The sequence below is a fragment of the Saccostrea echinata genome, unplaced genomic scaffold, assembly GCF_033153115.1.
Source record: "Saccostrea echinata isolate AGI-Se365-2 ecotype Australia unplaced genomic scaffold, CSIRO_AGI_Sech_v1 ptg000047l, whole genome shotgun sequence".
Lineage (NCBI taxonomy): Eukaryota > Metazoa > Mollusca > Bivalvia > Ostreida > Ostreidae > Saccostrea > Saccostrea echinata.
In genome coordinates, this window is record NW_026889796.1 from 13,242,521 (window position 1) to 13,251,050 (window position 8,530).

Here is an 8,530-nt window from a genome sequence, read left to right on the forward strand (position 1 = left end):
CAGCAGATTTTTCCAATGTTTTAAATAACAATGGGTCATGAATTATATAGTGACATATATAGAATACAAGGAAATGTCGTTAAAAATTAGTTAAGACAAATTAAAAAAAATGTTTAGACCGCATTAAATGCTAAATAAAAGGTTGCAGGGGCAAAATATGATGCTGAGTGTCATCAGATTATGAAGAAAAAAATTTTGAATCAAAACGACAGAAAATGCATGTACATGTATTAATTAATTGTGACGAAATCATATGATTTCCTTCTTGCTTTTGTCATCAACGCTTTAGGGATACAATGGGAAAATTACAAAAACAAACGGGACTGCTTAAAGGATTCTGACAAAAAGATGATTGGAATTCTACGGAGAAATAAATGATGGATTCCGTGGCGGTACCTCCAGTATGACTAGTTACTGTGAATCAAATGTTTTCCTTCACTTCAGATTTAAAGGCTGAGATTTTTTTTCGGGTGGTAAATTCCAGGTGAGGGAGGGGCTTATTTTGTACAGGTGTGAATGCCTTGAGGGCTAGCATTCTACCTGTGGTCATTTGTCTCCTATAATCCCTATACACAGGAAGTGATTAATACACAGTAAAGTACCCAAAAAGTAAAACTTTACCTGTGTTGTGATTCTGAGATGATTTTAAATTAGAAATAAAAAGTTGTAAATAAAATTTAATCTCAATAATTTTTATTATTTTGTAATTGATTGTGTATCAAAGCATCCTCACCCGTTAAAAAATATTATTATTCAAAGTATTTGTTGAACTTAGAAAAAAAAAAGTTTACCAAATTTAAATATATATTATTATAAAGAATGTCATAATTATTTAAAATACTAAAGATGTGTATGTATAAATATTATCAAGCTAAAAATTCCATAGTAATACAGCTTCTCTATTGTTTATACCATGTGTGGTAAATATCAAAGGATCAAAGGTTAATTTGAAGGTCACCACGAGTGCCAGACAAGGTGTACGGGTATACACAGGGACTAGTAAGTAAATGTCAATCACGTTTTAGCACCTAATCATGTACCTTAATGCACTTGATCGACAGGGGTACACAGACCAGGTATTTTTGAAGGCGGTGCTTAAAATCTCTGCCTTTAAGTACACTTATCTTGAAAACAGCTTGTGATATACATATGTATGTTCACAGAAACCTTTTTCTTTTGAAATATTCAAATAGACTCAAAAGTTATAAAACTTCATGAAATATAAATATGTAGTTTTTCTTAATTTAAGGTATACTTGGAGTGCATCGGGAATTGTGGGCGCCAGTGTTCATAACCAGCATTATAAAATCTGGAAGCAAAAAAGAGAAACTGGAAAAAAATAAGATCCAAAACAAATACTGCAAGAATTTTTTTATGGGAACCCAAACGCAATATCCGAGCCATTTTTTTTTAATTAGAATTCTCAATCCATAATTCATAATAAGATTTCCTATTAAAAAATTCTATAGAAATCAAAGGAACTCAGGCTGGACATAGGACAATATAGACCAAGATGAGTTTCTGCTAAGAAAATAAGTTATACTCTCATTTGAGAAATGTTGGATCATTAATTTTTTCACTATTTGTTGATTTAAAAAAATCAGAATCCTAGCTTGACCAGAGAACAGATAGTGTTTTTAACAAGCTAATTCAGAGAATATATGAAGTGTTCATTTCTAAAAGCTTTAAAGTTTAAATAACACAATTAAAAGGTGTTACTATACTTTACATAAATAATACATAGAGGATATTCAATGTTTTGTAGTTTGATATGGAATTTATTTCACGAGTGGGACAGGGTTTTTTTATATTTTCACGAGTGCGAAGCACGAGTGAAAATATAAAAAAAATCCTTTCTCACGAGTGAAATAAATTCCATATTCAACTACAAAACATTATTACATTTTCTTTGATTTTCTTAGCAATGTGTCATAGGCTGCGACGTCATAATTGAGCAGTTGAGACGTCATAGCTTAGCAGTTTTGAGATTGAAAACATTGTAATATGGATTTTAGCCATTTGGGAAGAAATTGGCAGTTTTAGTCTCATTCAAGATGGTTTAATTATTTTCTCAATCTTATTACAGGCCAGAAATTGTATTTTACTTACTTTGATATCCTTTCACACTGTGAGAGAATATCACTTTGGTATCCTTTCACACTGTGAGAGAATATCACTTTTATTCAATGAATAAATCACAGTATTTCACTGTTGAAAATGTAATAAAAGGTGGTTTATCCCATTTAAAGGAAAACATAACAAGGCTATAATGATGTTCTTTGACTATTAGAACAAGAATACTCGCTTTCTTTGATTTCTTTTATCACATTTAAGGTTTTCCATCCCTAATAGGACCACATTCTCTATCCTTAAATGTTCATCATGTACATAATACTTTGATATTAATTTAAGCATTTTATAGTACAAAAGGATTTAACGAGAGAAAGTTTCAAAAATGTAATTAACTAAGTGTGGTAGTACAGATTTAATATTTATCTCTTATGTATTTATTCGTTTTGGGATCATTCTATTTTTCGTTTCATCTAAAGTAATCTTAAATTTTTTTTTGTAATATAATTCTTTTGCGCATCGGATTGAGTCGATTTCTATCTTCAATTTCATTGGTTCATTTGAAATTATCCAATAGTTTTAATAATCATCAATAATTTCAGTAATTAATTAACAAAAATTGCTTTGAAGTCTATGGGGACAAGATTGATTGATTGATTGTATATTGTTTTACGTCCCATTCGAGAATTTTTCACTCATATAGAGACGTCACCATATACCGGTGAAGGGCTTCAAATTTTGACCTTTACTCGGCACTCAGGGCCATTGAGCAGTGAGGGATCTTTATCGTGCCAACGCCTGCCGTGACACGGGGCCTCGGTTTTTAAGGTCTCATCCGAAAGACCCGCAACTTTCACTCCAAAGTGCCGAGCGCATGGCGAAGGAACAATTGCTACCTATTTTTTATCGACTTAGGTCTGTCGCGGCCAAGATTCGAACTCACGACCTCCCGATCACGGAGCGAGCGCTCTACCGACTGAGCTACCGTGAACGGTCTATGGGGACAAGAAAAATTTCAAATATTAATAATATCAATAAATATTGTGGTAGAAAGATGCATTAAACATTAGAAATACAATGAAAATTGAAAATGTTTTTTTACCATATAAGTTTATAAGATTATTTTTTTACTGATTAAAAACAGATAACTCTTACCTAAATTCAAGATTTCAAATTCAAGATCATAAATTAGGACAGATCCCATCCTTCCATGCTTATAGTAATAAATGGGAATTATGTCTAAATATACTGAGTTTTCAACACCTACACATCTGATATGTATTCAATTTCATTGAATCTTTTGCTATTTGGGACGGAATACCTTAATAATAATAATAACTTAAAAATTTTCAGTTTTCACAGTTTTGATTATCTAAATGTGCAAAAAATCAAAATAAAGTCTTCTTTCTTCTTCATAAGTTATTAGAGAGATTAACGTTTTAACACACTTCCCAATTAGTTTTAAAAATAGCGATTGTTAATAAAATTTGGTCTCATAATTATCTTTTAATTTCTATGAATGAAGCACAGGCATTGTTTCGTATACGGGGCACCCCTACTTATTTTTACCACAAGGTACCTAACTCAATTTCAGGCACCCCCGCTTCAAGCTCGTATTTTGTTCATATATCAATCATTAAGCTAAACCTAATTTAAAATCATATCGTTCGCTTCGAGAGACTTTTTTCTTGTCAAATAAATCATTTCAGACGTCTCTGGTCGAGCCTCTTTATTGTAAACCTCGAAAATTACCTCGATACGTATAAGACTTTAGATGGGATACAACTTCCGATTGCGGGTAGGATAAAACCAGAGACTTCCGAGTATTCCATTCCGAGGTCGTTGGTTTTATCCTTCATTTATAACCCCAACCGGAAAGAACTGCGAACGATAGTATTGTTCTCCCGCCTACCTCCAAGTCAATTTTCAAAAGTTAACACATTTGAATGATTTTTCATATTTATATAGATATTTATATGAATTTTTATAAAACATTACTTATTTGGGAAAACAAAGAGAGATAACTCCATAATTTTGGTAAAACTGGTGTTTTTCACTATAGAAATCAACGGAAAATATTTTTAAAACATCTTCCCTCCCCCCGTGAAACAAAAATTCCTTTTTACAGGTAATATGGATTGTTATTTCACAAATTCACACCAAAGGTTTTTGTGTTTCACGGGGGGGGGGGGGGATATGTTTACAGACAAAAAAACGACAAAAATGCTCATTTTATCACCAACTTCGAAGGGGTTTACAACTTAAACGTTGTATTTTATTAATTACATATGTTTAATTTTATATGCGAAAAACATAAGGAAAGATTTAAAGAACATTTATCCATATCCAAAAATATTATAAAATATGCTGATGTTTTCAAGTCTGATTTCAGTGGAAAACATCGTTTACCCCCCCCCCCCCCCCCCACCCCCCACCCCCATTATAAAAAGAGCTGGTATTAAGAGGAATTAATTATTTAATACTGGTATTTAAATTATTAATCAATTACCATTGTACTCTTCTTTGTATTCAAATAAAATTTTTGGGCCAAATTGCCATTAGTATTAAAGTAAATGAGTGTAAAATGTAGGCGGGAATCGAGAGTTAGCGGGCGTAGTTCTTTGTATCCCATCTAAAGTCTTAATATGTATCGAGGTAATTTTCGAGGAATAAATGAGTGGTTTACAATAAAGAGGCTCGACCAGAGACGTCTGAAAGGATTTATATAAGAAAAAAGTCACTCTCTCACTCCCCACTCTCTCACTCCCCCTCCCTCTCCCCCTCTCTCTATCTCTCCTCACTCTGTCTCTCCCTCTTCTCCTCACTCTCTCTCCCCTCTCACTCCTACTCTCTCCTCTCCCCACTCTCTCTCTCTCTCCCTCCCTCCTTCCTCCCCCCACTCTCTCCCTCTCTCCTCTCCCCACTCTCTCTCTCTCCCTCCCTCTCTCTCCTCCATCCCTCCCTCTTTCCTCAAATCTCTCTCTCCCCACTCTCTTTCCCGCTCTCTCCGTCTCTCTCTCCCTCTCTCCCCCACTCTTTCCCCTCTCTCTTCCTCTCTGCCTCCCCAACTCTCTCTCCCACTCTCTCTCCGCCCATCTCACTCTCTCCCCCCACGCTCTCCCCACTCTCCCCCCTTTCTCCTCACTCTCCCCTCTCTTTCTCCCCTCTCTGCCTCACCCCTCTCTCTCTCTCTCTCTCTCTCTCTCTCCCCCTTCTCTTCCTCCCCAACTCTCTCTCCGCCCTCTCTCTCCCCCCTCTCTCTCTCTCACTCCCCACATCTCTTCCCACTCTCTCTCTCCTCTCCCCAATCACTCTCTCTCTCCCCTCTCTAGCTCACTCCCCACTCTCATTCTCTCTCCCCTTTCTCTGTCTCTCCCTCCTCTCCCCCCTCTCTCACTCCCAACAATCTCTCCCCACTCTCTCTTTCTCCCACTATCTCCCCCTCTCTTTATTTTTTTTTGTCCGTCTGACTCATTTACTTTTAGACCTCGTGAAAAAAACTAATATATATGCATAATACATAGATGTTTCAAAGTTATTTACAATAAAATTAATGGAAAAAATACTTATTCCAGAATAAAAACAAAATTCTTACTGTTAGTAGAAAAGAAATTATAAAATGTTTATTCTTGATCTTTTCACTTTAAATTAGATTTGTCAAATTTGTTTATGTTTGCAAAAAATGAAAGTAATTTAAAATTATAAGGGCAATAACTTCAAACAACAGAAAATACTGCTTTCCTGTTCACAATTTATTCATTGCGTTATATGTTTGCGCATTTAATTTTATATGCTTGGAAAACAATATTTATATGCTAACATGCAAGGAACATATGTCAGCTTGAAATCTAAGTTGGATATTAATTGTTGTACCGTTATAAAAAAAATAGATGTGCGGCTAATGCCTAAATTATCCACATGCAGAGAGGAGGTCTATAAATATCCTTTATTTGATCTAGTATGTAATAAGGGTTTGACATTCACTATTCTTTTCCCTTGTAAGCTTTCAATTTACTACATTTTCATAATTTTTATCTTGTTCAGACATCGTGTCGTGGCTTTCAATGTTAACCAAAATGCACTTGCATCATGACTCACTCGTTGTTCTACGGATTACCCGGCATTTCATATTTTCTTATTGCATATAAACGGTCGTTTTGTGTTTGTGCAAATACGTACTCTTAATAAAACTATATATAATCTTTACTTGTTGCATGGTTCTACTCTGCTAACCATAGATTTCTACATTTACTACTAAACGGTTTTAAATGGACAGTGTTAAATGATTAACCGTTGGGCTATCAACGTAATTTGAGTAAATGTTCACCTTATTACAGGTCCTAGCAAAGCTTCTGGGAAAATTAAAATCATTCACTTAAGTAACAGAGCCATTCAATCAAAAAAAGAAAAGAAAGTCAAGCAAATTGTGGGCTTAAAAAATCGTACCAAAGTTGCCTCTGTCGCGCATAGGAACCCTCCTCAATCTACAAGTACTGTACATAACATTATAGAGATAAAGTTTATAAATTGTAAAACACCTGAAGTGAACATTTAATTCTAAGTCTGAAGGAAGAATTTAAGAAGGAATGCCACACCAATTTTTTTCATAGATCTTTAAGATATCCCCTTTAAACTATGGTTTCAGCATTAAAAGGCCGATATTAGCTCTCAATTATTTTATAAGATTTTTTCCCCAATATTTCATAGAAAATAAAAAAAAAAGATTTTATTTGCAAATAAGATGGTTTAGAGTTAAAAATTTGCTATTAATAAATGCAGAAAATGAATATCTAATAAAATATGTAAACAAAAGCAAGCTGGACATTTTAATTTTTTTACTAAAAAATTATTTATGAAAATAAAACACAGTATTTGCGAATATTTTCGAAACCTGGATAATATATTCAAAAAACAAGTCACAGCTACAATAAATATGCTAGACAATCACATTTGGGTGTAATACGGATTAAAAGGTAATTGAACTTGACAATCAAATAAATTTCTTAGAGGTAAATGCATAAAGAGGACGATAATTATTATTTTATTTATTTTGTGTTAATTTTGATAGAGATCAGTTTCATTTTGATCGGGATTGATCCAAATACAGCTATATTAAAATAACAAGTAAAGCCTTTTCAATAAGCTTACCGTGTTTTTAGCAAACAGTAAACTGACCTAAACCTATAAGGCCGTAAATTCTTGAAAATTTCTTGGCTTTGACAAAACTTAAATGAAACCCCCCAAGCTCACAAGTAATTTGAAGCTTCAAAGTGATGATTATTTAGGACATGCAAGCCCCGAAAATTGCGTTTATTTCCTTGGTAAAAAATTGCAACTTCAAAGTGATGATTAATTAGGACAAACAAGCCCCGAAAATTAAATTTATTTCCTTGGTAAAAAATTGGCGTATCCAAGCTCCGAAGCAGCTTTAAAGTAATGAAGAATTAGGGCATGCAAGCTCCGAAAATTACGTATATTTGGTTGGTTAAAATTGGCGTATCCAAGCTCCGAAGCAGTTTCAAAGTGATGAAGAATTCATAAAATAAATAATAACACCCCCTCTGTTTCTTTTACTAGAGGGTTTTTGTATAAAAATAGTTTATAGAATACATCCCGTCTGTTTTATTTGACACATTTTGATAATAATTATATGAAATAAATTGTCTTAGTGTGTATTTGCAAAATTTTGTTACATCCAACTTTTGTTGGCTTTTAATGAACATTTGCATTCTTTTATAAATACTTGTCTACATACAGATAAAAAAAATTAACAAAAAATGTATTAACAATCTTTATGCCCTTTGACAATGAAGAGAAAAACATTCTATCAAATTCTAAAGTATTAAATATTCTAATATCTACATCTTTCATTAAAGTTTCTAAATGATGAATAACAAAATTGTTTTTAAAATCCTGTAATTCTTTACAGCCAATAAACAGGTGTATTACATCTTCAACTTCTAACAAACAAATAGGACAAAAACTTGATTCTGTTTTACCCATTTGAACAATTTTTCATAAGTAAATATTACATTGTGATATAATTTAAAATCTAATTCAACAATTTCAGGCTGCTTGTAAGACTCCCATAATACATTCCATCTGGTGTGAAAGATCCTGTTTAGATCATGTATTTACCCTAAATAGTATAATCAAAAACAGAAATTCTACGTTTGTTACTTTCATTGATTTAAAAAAAGCATTCGATATGGTAGATAGAGAGTTGATGTAATACAGTTTACTTAAAAATGGAGTGGATGGGCATTTCTATCAAGCGGTGAAATCTTTGTATCGGAGTACCGAGTCTTGTGCTCGTTTAGGTAACTATTACACAGACTGGTTTGGATGTACGTCGGGAGTTAGACAGGGAGATAATCTCTCCCCAACGCTGTTCGCCTTGTTCATCAACGATCTCGCTGTACAAGTAAAAAACTTAAACAATGGAATTGAATTCGGTGCC